Below are 7,887 nucleotides of genomic sequence, written 5' to 3' on the forward strand. Positions count from 1 at the left end.
AAGCACAGTGATGGGAAGAAAGGGCTGGGAAAGAAAGAAAAGAATAGGCCTAGCAAGGCCATCAGCCTAAGTGGAGTAAGCAAATGGACTGTCACCATGTGAGTCACCATCCCTCGGCACCCAAAGGAGCCAGGTACCCCCTCAGATTCGGCCCCCAAGAAGGTTAACACTGAGGGGGAAGGCCAGGCAGGCCTCATCACAAGCCCGCAGAGAGGAAAGAGCTGCTCTGTGGTTTATTCCCACAGATGGGGTGCTGAACCCCAAGTGTGGAGAGAGATGGGGCAAAAGAGAGTGTCTGGAGAAATGGGGACTCAGCTATCAGGCCTGGCTGCAGTGGGTCTGAATCCAACTGATTTGAATACAAGGACCCAGATATGAGTCAAAAGGATGCCTCCTCCATGAAAGCACTTGAACTTACAGTTACAAGTACACAAATACTGCTTAGTACAAATGTAGATTTTGAGGGTCCCTTCCAATGATGTCAGCAGTCTCCCGAAGGATTCAGAGCCCCTGGTTCAGCGTAAGGTGCAACTCCGAGAAAGAGAAGAAAAACCCCACACATCTCTTATAGTTCTTTCTTCTTCAGTTTTCCAAAGGGGGAATTGGGGTCACTTCAGCTCTGGAGGGGAAAGGACCATCTCCTCCCCTCTTCCTCTATGCCCTCATGGTGGAATCTGACCCTCATAATTACATTCTGGTCTCGCTCAGTTTCATCTCATTCATTCCCCACCCCCATCCCCTTTTGCCAAATTCCTCTTCCTGATGAGTCAGGGATTAAAAATGCTTGGCATCCTTGCTGAGTAAATAGTATTTGTCCACAGTGATACTGGTCAGTGGCAAACTGCCTTTGCTCTGTGAGGAGAAGGTATAAGCACACAGTTAGCAAGTTGACTCTTTAGGACTGACAGGGCCAGGACAAGGAGCAGGATTGTGGTCCCATATGAGCATCACACTTACCATGCCCTTGGCCTTGCTTGTACTCTGCTCTGACTTAACTGGGCTGACTTGCACAGAAGAGAAGGAGAGAAGGAAGGAGGGAGGACAGGGTGGGAGGGGAAATAAATATGCTGATTTCATAAATCTCCTACCATTTGATCCTACCTGTGAAGCTGTTATGATCATTCCCATTTTACAGATCCAGAGAAATCAAGTCACTTGTCAAGTTTGCAAGTGTCAGAAAAGCTAGAATTTGAACCCTTGTATTTTTAGTGGGAGCCTGTTGTCCTTTCCACCACATCAGGCTACAGATGGAAGTGAGCAGGCAATTGACTAAAATTGATTCTGCCTGCCTCAGGGCCTTAAGGAGAAGGTCTGCCCCAGATATAATGGAAGTTGCAGTGGGCATCAGACAGCATTTGCCTCTTACCCCTTGACCTGGTGTCAGACTGTCCCAGAGGGGATTTTTTTGTGTTTCAGGGGATCTGTTGTGTTTGAGCCAGCTGTGGAAGAGGCATTTCCCCTGGAGTGGTGGACACAGCAGTCTCCTGCGGCCCCAGCAGATCCCACTGGGGTGGGGGTTGGGGGTGGGAGGGGCGGCCGTGACAGGAATTGTTTACTTCCTTTAGCAGGTTCTAACCATCTTAGGTGGTCGTGTTAGCTCAGGAAGCTGCAATGTTCTGTGCCATGTAGGCTTTTTGTATTTTTCTCCTTTCCACAGATTCATGCATCTCTTTGAGTGTTCTTTAGGACTCAGGAACCGATAGGTCATGCACTCCCAAAGATTCCATTTGTATTCAAGCCCAACATTTTATGCACACGGTTAACCGGAGTTCGGAGAAGGGAGTTCCTCAAGGTCACACAGCCAGTGAATGACAGAACCAGGGCCAGAACCAAGACCAACTGACTATGATTTAGTCAGTCATTCAACAGAAATTCCTTGAGTGCTGATTATCCGGTAGTGGTAGGCCCTGAGCTAGGTGCTGGGTGCCCAGTGTTTTAGTAGAAACATGCTGTGTACTATGGCTGGTGCTTCCCTGCTCCTCCCTTCTGGATGTTTTCCATTCCCAGCCCCAGGCTAACCCCAAGACTCCCAGGGCCACTCACCAAGGCATTCCTAAAGACTTAGAAGAGGTGCCTTTGTGTGCAGCCCTTTCCTCCAAGACCCTGGAATGCACGTTACGGGACTTGCTGATTTATAGCCATGTTGCCTTTCAAAGAATTCCCTGGCCTGCGTTAAGTCAACAGATATGAGAAAAGGCTTGTTAAAAGTTCTGTCACGGGAGCCAGTTTCTCCTTGTGTTAGCAGGATGCTTTCTTTAACCCCGGGCCCCTCAGGCCTGCAACAGCACACCCTGATCCTGCAATAAACTGCTCGGAATCTATGTGGAAGATTTGGAAACTCCCTGAAATATAAATGTATTCAATGCCATATCCAACCTTGCCATTCTTTCCCAAAGCCCTATGCCTCTCTTCTCCCATTTGCTGCTTTTTGTTTTATACTGAATTGTCTTAAAGTTTTCTCTATTGACATTGACCTATTTTCTATTTTTACACTCTTGTCATTCTGCTTGTCAGCTGAGACTAGTGGCCACATCCTGTCTGTGCTTGCTGACCTTTTGGGAAAGGAATTCATTCATTCATTTGTTCATTCATTTATGTATTCGCCCATCCAGTCAACAATTCTGGCCCTCTTCTGGTTGCTGGGGATACAGCAATAGACAAAGATCCCGCTCTAGTGGGACTGCTGGAGTGTACCACCCAGATCCCCCATTCAGGATCACACTGCTCATTCCCCGGGGGCCAGGAGTGGTGCCAGGGGCTGCCCCATGACTGACTCCTCCTGGGAATTGCCCTTGGCCAAAGGGAGCTGTGTTACCCAAGGTAACGCCCCTTCCCTGGTGCACCCTGCATCCAATGACTGGTTACCATGGGGGTACAAAGACCTAGCCCCTTTTGCTTCAATTCAAGACAGCCAGAAGCATGACCCCAGCTTCAGAGCTCCCCTTGCGATCAGCTGAGACCTGTGTTCAGCTACACTCCACACTCTGCCCAGCCCTTCTTCCTCAGTCCCTTATACCTGCTGTTCCTGGGAGCACCACCCACCCCAGAAGCATTCTGCACACAAATCTCCAGCTCAGAGGTTTTTCCCAGGGAACTTGTCCTACAATGCCTGCCTTTGTGAAGTTTATATACTGGAAAAGGGAAATAGAAAATAAACACAATAAATAGTAACACAGTATGTGAAAAGTGACATTGCTATGAAAGAAAATAGAGTGGGGTCAGGGGATCAGGGATATGGAATGGAGAGATAATTAATTTTCATTTTTGATACAGTGATCAGAATAGGCCTCTATGAGAATGTGACATCTGAACAAAAGCTTAAAATTAGCAAGCTGAATGGTCAAAAGCTTCTGAATCCAAACTTGTTACTGTTATCAGTAAGGATTTTCCAGAGAAACAGAACCAATAGTGTGTGAGTGTGTGTGTGTGTGTGTGTGTGTGTGTGTATCTTCACGCACCCCCTTAAGGAGATTTATTTCAAGGAAATGGCTCAATCTGGATTTGTTTGCTACTTCCTCATGATTAAATTTAAGTGAAATTATGTATTCTGGGCAGAATATCAGATGTGATGACGTGGTGTTTTCATGGAATCCCATAATATGACATAGGATCTTGGTTTGTCCTATCACTGGTGATGTAGACTTTTGAGCTCTGGAGTAGCATGGTGTCTACCAGGGCTCTCTACTGTACAGTTACTCTTTTTCTCCTTTGCAGTTAATAAGGGTTTTGTGGGCAGATATTTTGAGGCTATGTAACTACTCCAATTTTTATCCACTAGTTTTAGAATCTATTGATACTTTCTGCCTAAAATAATGATCACTTTGGGTCTCAAACTGTGCTTTTCTAATTCCATAATTTCTTGAACATTTATTAGCAGGCATTATACTATAGGGAAGATTATTCTTTTCCCCTTACATGTTCATTTACTTATTAATATCAGGAAAAACAAATGGATGCCCATTTTAATCAATTGGACTTAATCTGATGCTATGATTTCATTTATATCAAATCATCCCAAACTGGACCATTTGGCACCCCTTTGAGCTATCTTCTGTGTCCTTTGGATATGTCTCCATCATTCTTTGATTACTTGCTTATCTTCTGGAATTATGAGATGTTCTAAACTTGTCTTACATTTTTCCTGTTCCAGCCCTGAAATCAATGCTGTTCCCTTTTAGTGGAGGCTGGTGTTGAGAAACCAAGGTCTGGGCTCTAGGTAGACTCTTCATTATTAGGGTCACTGCCCCCAAGCTCTCTTAGGGATAGAGCTAGGAAATATATGGATTTGTGTGTGTGATGTACATGTGTATGCATATACATATGTATGAAGATATAGATGTATTTGCATACATACACAGAAATGCCCATCGGTATTCATTTCTATATCTAACTCTACATACTGAGAACTCTAAGTTTACACCGAACTTCCAATTGTAATTCTATGCCACATGATTCATTCCAGCTTTCTCCCTTTGTTTATTTATTACTCCCTTGTCTAGTGAGAAACCTGGTTCTCATCACCTTATTATATTGACTCATTTTCTAAAATCCTCCTTATCCCCTGCTTTTAATCTATCTCCCAAATCCAGTGAGCTACCACCCCTGTTTGGCCATCCTCTTTGAGCTGCCAGAATCCTACCAGGCCAATACTCTCATTTAAATATTTGATTACAATGATAAAAATACAGACTTGTGCACTAATAGCCTGAACACATTTCCTTTGTAGAAAATGCTACAAAAATTATGGTATAACAGACACTTTGAATGTGTTTGTTTTTTCAGGCAATTTTGATGGATTGGCTAAGGTGAAAGTTAGTCCGTGGCTCTGAAAGTGTTTTCTCTAAGAAAAGCTGACTACTTTGTGGGTTTAAATCTGCGGGTTGTACAACGAACGTATCACATGAGCCATTGTCCAGTGACTCCTGGTGTGCCACAAAAGAGAAAGGTGGCCACTGTTTTCTTCCAGATTTTTACTTTGTAGAAACAATGAAATGGATGTTACGGACTTTCTAAGGAGGCTCACATTTTCCCCAAGGCCCAAAGTTAGAAAGGGAAAAAGTGTACGTGGGGTTATGGGTGGGCCTCTTAGTATGCAATTCAACAGTTAAAAATTATTTAGGAATATGTTATTTAATTTGTTGCTAGTCCTTGATAGGAAAGGTATCTTTTTTTTTTTAAGATTTTATTTGACAGAAAGGGAACACAAGCAGAGGGAAGGGCAGAGGGAGAGGGAGAAGCAGACTCCCTGCTGAGCAGGGAGCCAGAAGCGGGGCTTGATCCCAGGACCCTGAGATCATGACCTGAGCCGAAGGCAGACGCTTAATGACTGAGCCACCCAGGTGCCCCGACAGGAACGATATCTTTATAGAATTATTGACTATAGTTTCAGGAACGGTTCATACTGGAAGATCCCCTAGGCTAATCAGATATTGTTCCTTTTTCTCTTTACTACATGCATTCTGGTCTGAGCATGCTAGATGATAGTGCTAAATGATTTACTCTTAAACCTGCCCTGGAATCATTGGTGTGCTTACATGTTTAACAAAGTCAGCTTGCTTGATTTGCAGTACTTGCTCATTTCTGTGGTGTAAACACTCTCACCATGGCCAGTGCTAAGCTACCAACATGATATCGCTTAAGTACGTGGTAGGAAGAGATGTATACAATCAGCTCTCATGAGTAAGCACCTCCAGCCTGGGTGCCTGTGTGACCTATAAACCCGTTAGACCTACCCATCCACTTAAGCATTGTCTTCAAACTGCCACTGACTTAGAAGGAAAAGTTCTTAGAAGGAAAGTTCTGTGCTCTGAAAAGATGAGGGTTAGGGATGTAGACTCGAGTTATTGCTTCAGTGTATTTACATGCTTGACCCTGAGACAGGACCGCCCTGTGTCCGCGACCAGCAGGAGGGATCTTGCTGGAAGCATGTAGGGTAGGAAGAGAATGCAAAAATATATAAAATAAGCCAATTGCTTTTTTTTTAAAGATTTTATTTATTTATTTGACACAGAGAGAGAGGGAACACAAGCAGGGGAAGCGGGAGAGGGAGAAGCAGGCGTCCCGCCGAGCAGGGAGCCCGATGCGGGGCTCGATCCCAGGACCCTGGGATCATGACCTGAGCCGAAGGCAGTCGCCTAACCGACTGAGCCACCCAGGCGCCCCAAGCCAATCACTTTGAAGTCAGAATCAATCCTTATGGTAAAGCATCTGAGATCCGATGCCTCCTATGTTCTCATGGTTCTGTTCTTCCTGAAGACAAGGGTGAACTCAGAGGGAGTTCCAGCTGGGGTCCCCTTAGCAGGATTTGGAGATCTTGAGGTTAAAGGTGCCAAGCAGTAGACGCAAGCTGGACTCTGTCTCAGACATAGAGCACCTCTGACCCCCACTGGCTGCTGGCATGTGTTGCATCTTGGGGATGGCCAGTTCTTTAAACTCTTCATCTATTTCTTCTCTGGAGTGGTAGATATGTCTCCTATCATTATATTGTATATGGATTTCATTCCCTGGGATCCGAAAATGAGCCAAGAGAAAGGTCTGAGCAGTTACATTTGTGGTGGGTTTTGGTTTCTCTTGTTCTGGTCCAACAAACACCAGGTGTTGCTTCTTTGTTTATGAGAAGCCCTTCAGCTGGGTCAGCACCTGAGCCCGTGCTCTCTTGTGCTCCCTGGGGGAGAGCAAAAGCACTGGCTACGTATACAAAACACTCCCTAAATCTCTGTAGGGAGCCAGGGCAGACAGTGAACAGAAGCTGGGGCCAGTGGGCCACAGAGCCCAGTCTATCATCTGGATGCCCCACCTACTGAGCACATTTGAGTGTTTGATTCCATCTATTCATTCTGGTATTTCTCTGGCATCTCTCACCAGGATACCTTGGTAATCTGGTACATACATTAAAGGGAGACCAGGGAGGGGCGCCTGGGTGGCTCAGTCAGTGAAGCGTCTGCTTTTGGCTCAGATCATGATCCCAGGGTCCTGGGATCGAGCCCAGTGTCGGGCTCCCTGCTCAGTGGGGAGCCTGCTTCGCCCTCTACCTCTGTCTACCGCTCCCCCTGCTTGTGCTCTCTCCTCTCTTTCTCTCTCTCTGTCAAATAAGTAAAATCTTAAAAAAAAAAAAAAAAAGCAAGCCCAGGGAAAGGCAGAGTGTTGGTGGGTAAGGAGCATACTTTCCGGCGGGTTTGCTCAAACCAATTTAGCAATCTCTACTGACTGCTGACCCTGCACTAAAAAGAAAACAATTGTACATCACAGGTATTCCCAATAGGATATTTTTTTTAGTACTCTGTATTAAATTAATTTTGATTTTTTAATCGAGACCCGAATCCAGTTGTTAATCCCCTTTTCAGAAGATTTATATTGTTATTTCTAGCTTAGTCTTCTCTCACTGTTTTGAATCATCACCCAAGTGTGACTGTCCCTGCTGAATAGCAATATTCTTGTCTCTCAGTGTCTTACTTTCAAAGACAAAATTCAGGGTTTCTTATCTCGAAGAACAGCTTTCTGTCTTGTTTCTCACGGCCAGCAGAGGGCGCCAGGGTAAGGCTCACAGGAGTGAGATTGGGCTACTCCCAAGTGGTGAAAGATCCCCTACCTCTCCAGAGAAGTGACATTTCACCCGAGGGTTTCCCAGCACACACACAAAAGGCCTGAGAAATAGAGCTACATCTCCTGGGACCCACAGGTAAAATAATCCTGATTTGGGACTGAGAAGAGCTTTGCAACCACATCCACCCCTGGCGGGTGAGAGAAAGCAGGTTAGCGCTTCTTTGGAGAATCATAAAAACAAAGGAGAAAGCAGCAGAATCCTGGATCTGGGTGATTATTCATCATCATCACAAAACTCGGGGCTGGGGTGTGGGGAGCAGAGATACTTGGGAGATCAGGGACTGA

The sequence above is a fragment of the Halichoerus grypus genome, chromosome 2, assembly GCF_964656455.1.
Source record: "Halichoerus grypus chromosome 2, mHalGry1.hap1.1, whole genome shotgun sequence".
NCBI lineage: Eukaryota > Metazoa > Chordata > Mammalia > Carnivora > Phocidae > Halichoerus > Halichoerus grypus.